The sequence below is a fragment of the Rhinolophus hipposideros genome (assembly GCF_964194185.1).
Source record: "Rhinolophus hipposideros genome assembly, chromosome: 2".
NCBI classification, from domain to species: domain Eukaryota; kingdom Metazoa; phylum Chordata; class Mammalia; order Chiroptera; family Rhinolophidae; genus Rhinolophus; species Rhinolophus hipposideros.
Genome location: NC_138048.1, coordinates 7176026 through 7184256, shown reverse-complemented (window position 1 = coordinate 7184256; position 8231 = coordinate 7176026). Strand labels below are relative to the sequence as shown.

Here is an 8231-nt window from a genome sequence, read left to right as displayed (position 1 = left end):
CATACTGCCTAAGGCAATATACATATTCAACGCAATTCCTATCAAACTACTAACGACGTTTTTCACAGAAATAGAACATACAATCCTAAAATTTATATGGGACTATAAAAGACCCCGGATAGCCTCAGCAATCTTGAGAAATAAGAACAAAGTGGGAGGCATACAGTAATCAAAACAGCATGGTACTGGCATAAAACTAGACACATAGATCAATGGAACAGAATAGAGAGTCCAGAAGTAAATTCATGCCTATATGCCCATCTAATCTACGACAATGGAAGCAAGAATGTACGATGGGGTAAAGACAGTCTGTTTAATAAGTGGTGTTGGGAAACCTGGACAGACACATGCAAGAAAATGAAGCTGGACCACCTCCTTACACCATATACAAAAATACATTCAAAATGGCTTAAAGACTTAAATGTAAGATCTGAAACCATAAAATATCTAGAAGAAAATATAGGAAGAAACTTCATGGACATTACCCGGAGTAAGATTTTCACTGATATATCCCCTCTCGCGAGGGAAGTAAGAGAAAAAATAAACATGTGGGATTACTTCAAACTAAAAAGTTTTTTCACAGCAAAGGAAACCATCAATAAAACAAAAAGGGATCCTACTGAATGGGAAAAGATATTTGCCAATGATATATCTGATAAGGGGTTAATATCACAAATCTATAAAAAACTTACTCAACTCAACTCCAAAAAACAAACAACCCAATTAAAAAATGGGCAGAGGACTTGAGGAGACACTTTTCTAAAAAGGACATACAGAAGGCAAGAAGACATATGAAGAAATGCTCAACCTCACTAACCATCAGAGAAATGCAAATAAAAACCACAATGAGATACCACCTCACTCCAGTCAAAATGGCTATCATCAGTAAATCAACAAACAACAAATGCTGGTGCGGATGTAGAGAAAAGGGAATGCTAGTGCACTGTTGGTGGGATTGCAGATTAGTGCAGCCATTATGGAAAATAGTATGGAGGTATCTCAGGAATCTGAAAATGGAACTACCCTATGATCCAGTAATTCCACTCCTAGGCATCTACCCAGAGAAATCCAAAACTCCAATTCAAAAATCTGTATGCACTCCTATGTTTATTGCAGCACTTTACACAATAGCCAAGATATGGAAACAACCGAAATGCCCATCGGTAGATGACTGGATTAAGCAGCTGTGGTACATTTATACAATGGAGTATTATGCAGCCATAAAGAAGAAAGAAATCTTATCATTTGCAACAACATGGATGGATCTAGAGAACATTATGTTAAGTGAAATAAGTCTGAAAGAGAAAGACAAGTACCATATGATCTCACTTATGTGCGGAATCTAAAGAAAAGAATAAGTGAATGAACTAATCAGAAACAGTTTTGGGGACACAAAGAAAAAACCGAGAGTTGTTAGATGGGGGGGTGGGGATAAGGGGAAAGGTGAAGGGATTAGGAAGCAGCTGGTAACCACAAGATGGCCTCAGGGTTTTTTGAAAATTAATTTGGGGAACGTATTCAATAATGTTGTAAAGATTTTGTTGGGTATCCGATGGACATGTGTCCTATTTGGGAGACCACCTTAGGGATACTGTGGATGCCTGATCATGGCATTGTACACCAGAAGCTAAACATTAATGAATGCCAACTATAATTTTATATATATAATGTGATGTCTCGGTGTGAGGTCGGAGGGATAGTGGATGGGGTGAGGGGGGTTCACAGTGTGAGGGATATAAATGATGAACGTCTAAGTATTACCTTGTCTTGTAAACCTGAAACTAATAAATTAAAATAGAAAAAGAAGTTTTATAACAACATAAACTCAGAAAAAAAAATTTGACAAACTCACAAGTATCTGCATATCATAGGAAACTAGAAAAACTGACAAATCAGACTTGAAAAATAACCAAATGCAGTTTGAAAAAAAATACAAAAATATAATACAATAAAAATATAAAATACAAAATAATTATTAAAATTCAATACAATTAAATAATGTATAAAAAGCAAATATGAAAATTTTAAAATGTGCTCAGTGGACATGTTTGGAAGCAAACCAGGAACAGCAATAATCTGAAAGACAGGTCAAGAGAAAATATCCAGAGAGCTGCAAGTAAATATAAAAATATTTGAAAATAGAACAGAATGTAAAAGACAAGAAGATTTTAGTGAAAAATTCCAGAAAGAATTGATAATATTTCTAAATTTGTATGTACTTAATTACACAGCCTCAAAAAACAAACAAACAAACAAAAACCACATATTGATGGAACCAAAAAAAGGACAAATACATAATTATAGTGGGAGATAGTGATATACCTCTTTTAATGTTTAGTAGAATAAACAGAAAAATAAGTAAGGAAAAGATTATTTTAAAATATAATTAATGAAATTGACCTATGGACATGATACCCTACAACTGTAGAATACATATATTTTCAAGCACACATTGAACGTTCACAAAATTGACTATATACTTCCCATAAAGTCCATGTCAACAATATCAAAGGATTGGAATTACAAAGAAAATTAGAAAGGGACACAAAATAGCTTCTGAGTTTGGAGTTTTATAGCTTACCCTGAATGGTAGTAACATGAACAACCATTTTATAATTTGTTAAGCTGTATAGCCAAGTTTTGTGTACTTTTTAAATATGTGATTCCTATTTCACAATATTCTTTGAACTTGAATAATTTATTTTACTTTTCAATTACAGTTTCTTTGTCAATTTTTTGGAAGAGTTTAAGGAGGATAAGTATTAAATCATCATTGAATGTTTGATAGAATTCACTAGTGAAGCCATCTGGTCCTGAATTTTTGCTTTTGGGGAGGTCTTGGATGATTGTTTCAATTTCCATACTGTTGAATGGTCTGTTTAGATTTTTCCATTTCTTCGTGATTCAGCCTACGAAGGCTATGTTTCTCAGAACTTGTCCATTTCTTCTAGGTTATTGAATTTGATGGCATATAGTCCTTCATAGTATTCTCATATGATTCTTTGCATTTCTGCGGTATCCATGGTAACTTCTCTTCTTTCATTTCTGATTTTGTTTAGTTGTGTCTTTTCTCTTTTTACCTTAGTGAGTCTAGTCAAGAGTTTGTCAATTGTATTAGTCTTTTCAAAGAACCAGCTCTTTGTTGTGTTAATTTTTTTATTCTCTTTTTGTTCTCTATTTTTATTTAGTGCTACTCTAATTTTTATTATTTCCTTTGTTCTGAGTTTGGGCTTCATTTATCCTTCTTTTTCTAGTTCTTTAAGATATAACGTGAGGTTGTTTATTTGGCATTTTTATTATTTCTTTAGAGAGACCTGTAATGATATAAATTTCCTTCTTCGTACTTCTTTCACTTCATCCCAATAATTCTGATATGACATATTTTCATTCTCATTTGTTTCTATGCATCTTTTGATTTCTCCTCTTATTTCTTCTTTGACCCAGTTATTCTTTAATAGTATGTTGTTTAATCTCCATTTATTTGTGGTCATTCCTACTTTCTTTTTGCAGTTGATATCCAATTTCAAAGCCTTGTAGTCAGAGTATATGCTTGGTATGATTTCAATCTTTTTAAATTTGCTGAAGCTCGTTTTGTGCTTCAATATATAATCTATCTTTGAGAATGTTCCATGTACACTAGAAAAGAATATACAGTCTGGTGTTCTAGGATGAAGTTCTCTGTAAATGTCAATTAAGTCCATTTGTTCTAATGTGTCATTTAAGGCAGATATTTCACTGATTTTCTGTTTTGATGATCTATTCATAGTTGTCAATGGTATATTTAGGTCCTCTACTATAATTGTGTTTTTTTCAATTTTTTTCTTTAGTTCTGTTAGTAGTTGCTTTGTATATTTTGGTGCTCCTGGATTGGGGACATAGATATTGATAAGTGTTATGTCTTCTTGTTGTACTGTCCCCTTTATCGTTACGAAATGTCTATATTTGTCTCTTGTTATCTTTTTTATCCTGAAGTCTGTTATGTCATTTATCAGTATGTACACACCCACTTTTCTCTGGATGCCATATGAATGGAGTATCGTTTTCCACCCTTTCACTCTGAGTTTATATTTGTCCTTGTAGCTGAGATGTGTCTCCTGGAGGCAGCATATGGTTGGGTTTTGTTTTCTAATCCAATCTGCCATTTTGTTCCTTTTTATTGGTGAGTTCAATCTATTTATATTTAGGTTGATTATTGATATATGAGGATTTCCTATAGCCATTTTATCTTTTGTTTTCTGGTAGCTCGGTGTCTTCATTGTTTCTTTGCCTTTTTGTTTCTGTCTGTTATTTTAGTTTGGTGGTATCCTATGATTCTTTTTTCTGTTTCATCTTTTTTATGTTATGTGTTTCTGTTCTGGATTTTTTTGTGTGTGTGGTACCATTGAGTTTATGTAAAAGAAAGTTTCATATATACAATAGTCCTTTTTATTCAGCATGCTTATCTCCAGTCTCCTTTGCTAGTTTATTCCTCTCTCCTTTTATGCTTTTGTTGTCACAGATTATCCCTATTTATGTTGTGAGTTCATTTCTGAGTTGCAGTAGCAGATTGTCTCCTTCTTATTATTTTCTATTTTTATTCTTTTTGTCTTTTACCTTTTAGGTTATGTTTAAGTGTATAGTGCCCTATACTGTACAGGGGTTGCCATTTCCTGCTTCTGTCTGTTAGTAATCTTACTCATGGTTTTGTATCCTGTTGTCTTTTTGTTTCAGGTAAAATAACCTCCTTCAGTATTTCCTGTAATGCAGATCTTGTGGTGGAAATTCCCTCAGCTTCTGTATTTTTGGAAAGGACTTTATTCCTTCTTCATATCTAAAGGATAACTTTGCTGGATATATTATTCTTGGCTGGTAATTTCTCTCTCTCAATAGTTTGAATATTTGATTCCACTCCCTCCTGGCTTATAGAGCTCCTGCTGAAAAATCTGATGATAACCTAATGGGCTTTCCTTTGTAGGTTACCATCTTCTTTTCCTTTGAGGATTCTTTCTTTGTCATTAATTTTGATTGCTTAATACAATATGCCTTGGAGAAAAAAGCCTGTTGGGATTGAGGTAATTAGGTGTTCTATTTCCTTCTTGGATATGAGAGTTGTTTTTTCCATAGGTTTGGGAAGTTCTCATCAACTATTTGTTTGAATAGGCTCTCTGTACTATTCTCTCTCTCTCTCTCTCTCTCTCTCTCTCTCTCTCTCTCTCTCTCTCTCTCTCTCTATCTATCTCTATCTATCTATATCTATATATTTCTCTCTCTTACTTCTGGTATACTCAATATTCCAATATTGCTCTTTCTGATGGAGTCAGATATTTCTTGTAGAACACCTTCATTTCTTTTAACTCTCAAGTCTCTCTCTTCTTCCATCTCTGTCATTTCCAGATTTCTATTTTCAATATCATTAATTCTTTCCTCTATCTTGTCAGCTCTATTTCCTAAACTGGCTATTTCATTCTTTATCTCTTTTATTGAGTTATTCAAATTCAGAATTTTTATTTGGTTCTTTTAAAAAATTTCAATCTCTTTGGTAAAATATTCTTTTTGTTCATTGACTTTCTTTCTGAGTTCATTAAACTGCCTACCTGAGTTTTCTTGCATCTCGAGTTTTTTCAGAACTACAATCTTGAATTCTCTGTCATTTAAGTCACATATTTCCACGTCTCTAAAATCATTTTATGGAGAGTTTTCATTTTCTTTTTAATCTGCCTTGTTACCTTGGTTATTCATGGCAATTAATGAATTATTCTCTTCATGGGCATCTACAGGAGTCGTTTCTACAGCAGGTTGACATGAAGGTGTTTTTTTAGTTTTGTTTTGTTTTGTTTTGTTTTGTTTTGTTTTGTTTTGTTTTGTTTTGTTTTGCTTTGCTTTCCAGTAGGTGATGCTGGAGCATTTTATTTTCTCTCACGCTCTCTATTCCAGCTTCTCACAAGGTGGGAGATTTTCTCCATAGGTGGGTTTCTTCTTTGTGACCAGGTCACCTTGTTCTCAAGATACCACCCCAGTGGGAGGATGTGGTGGGTAATGGAAAGGTGGGGGGAGGTGGCCAGGCTCTGTGGCTTGGTTTTCTGCCTGGCGGTAAGGACTATTACACTACAGTTGTAGGAGTCCTTCTGTATTTTGTCTTTGCTCTCAGGTCTCTGCCCCAATCACTGGGTTCAGCCATATTATGTGCTGATTCTCTCAGGCAGGATTTCTGGAGCCACAGAAAGTACTCCTGCAGTTTCAATCCTCCCCTTTCCCAAAATGAGCTTCGGGCTGCATCCTGCGGCCCCCATCTCTGTATTTCTCCTTTCCCTCCTCCCCTTCTCAAGAGCATCCCTCACATGCTGCCATGTTTCTGACATTACTCTTGTTTCCATTTTCTTGAAAAATCTTTTTCCATCCCACTATTTTCTGTCTCTGTGTGTCTCTTTCAATCTCAAGGAGGTCTCTTGTAGGCAGCATATGTAAGGGCCTTGTTTTCTTATCCATTCAGCCATCCTATATATTTTTTTAAATTTTCTTTCCACAAGTTTATTCAACACCAAACAATTGCATACAGTTTTCTGAGCTTATTTTCTGTCTACAAGTTTATTCAATACCCAATCATCACTCCAACTTTACTGAGGTGGTAGACCACATCCATCAATTGTGAGACGTCCCCCACCAACCAATCCAGCCTTGCTCAATTTATGTTATGACTTTTAAAATATTCCTGTTCAGGCTACATTATGTAAAACCAGGGACACACATGATTATTTTCTCCCCACAAGCTTATTCAACACCAAATAATTGCTCCTATTTTACTGAAGTGGTTGACCACATCCACAACAAAATCCGCTTCTAAAGTGGAATTCGGTTGTTGAGCCAGCCCTGACCTCAGCTTTCGTGTCGGCACCAGGAGGTACAGTGCTCCATCTGCAGGTGTCTCTGTCAGCTTCCTCACATGTGAGTCTTGCAGGTCACTCACCCTCCAGACCTTTGGACATTGGCCTGCCTGTCTTAGGCCCTCTGTGGCACAAAGTGTCATGCACGATCTCAGGGGGCAGGTGAAGATAATCACGAAGATACTGGATACCCTTCTTCGTAAGGTACCAGTAGAAATGTCTCCAAGCAAACTGTCCCTACACATAGCTTCATAATTTGAGAGACTGCATGGCTTTCATGACGTGAGGATTAGGCACATTCTTGTCTGCCAGCTCAGGGTATTTAGACAGGTGAACATTCTTCTGGGCCACCATATCTCCCTCCTTAAAAAGGAGTTCATAAATGGCAATCTGGTTCTTCTTGGGCATCAACATCATTACAGCTACTGCAGACATCCTATATTTTGATTGAAGCATTTAATCAATTTACATTTGAAGTAACTGCTCATAGATATGTATATTTGCCATTTTATGATTCATACTTTTTTACCTTTCTTTTCTTCTTCTTCTTAAAGAAGTCCCATTAACATTTCTTGTAACACTGCCTTGGTGGTGATAAATTATTTTAGCTTTTTCTTGTCTGGGAAACTCTTTATCTCTCCTTCAATTCTCAATGATAGTGTTGCTGAGTGGAGTAATATTGGTTGTAGGTCCTTGTTTTTCATTATTTTGAATATCTTGTGCCACTCCCATCTGGCCTGCAGTTTCTGTTGAGGAATCATCTGACACTCTCATGGGAACTGTCTTATAGGAAAATAATTGCTTTTCTCTTGCTGCTTTTAAGATTCTTTCTTTGTCTTTAACCTTTGGCATTTTAATTATGATGTGTCTTGGTATGGGCCTGTTTGGGTTCATCTTGTTTGGGACTCTATACTTCCTGGACTTGCATGTCTATTGCCTTCACCAGGTTAAGGAAGTTTTCCATCAGTATTTCTTCAAATAAATTTTCAATTTCTTGCTCTCTCTCTCTTCTCCTTCTGATATCCCATGATGCAAATGTTGTTATGCTTGATATTCTGATATCCCATGATGCAAATGTTGTTATGCTTGATATTGTTCCAGAGGCCCCTTAAACTATACCCATTTTGTTAATTCTTTTTTCTTTTTGCTATTCTAATTGGCTGGTTTCTGCCACCTTATTTTCTAAAGAGTTGATTTGAACCTCTGCTTCATCTAATCTCCTGCTGATTCCCTCTAATGTATTCTTCATTTCGTTATTGTATTCTTCTATTCTGACGAGTTCTTTTTTTATGTTTTCTGTCTCTGTTTTTATGTTTCCTATCTCTTTGTTGAAGTTCTCCCTGAGATCATTGAGCATCCTTATAACCAGTG

The 8231-nt window shown here is 35.4% G+C and overlaps 1 pseudogene across 1 annotated transcript; it reads right to left on the bottom strand.

The window, feature by feature from the left end:
• Positions 1–6776: 6776 nt before the first annotated feature.
• On the bottom strand, positions 6777–7274 carry LOC308507417 (small ribosomal subunit protein eS10-like; annotated as a pseudogene). The gene has a single exon. The product of its transcript is annotated as a small ribosomal subunit protein eS10-like (transcript).
• Positions 7275–8231: the final 957 nt, after the last annotated feature.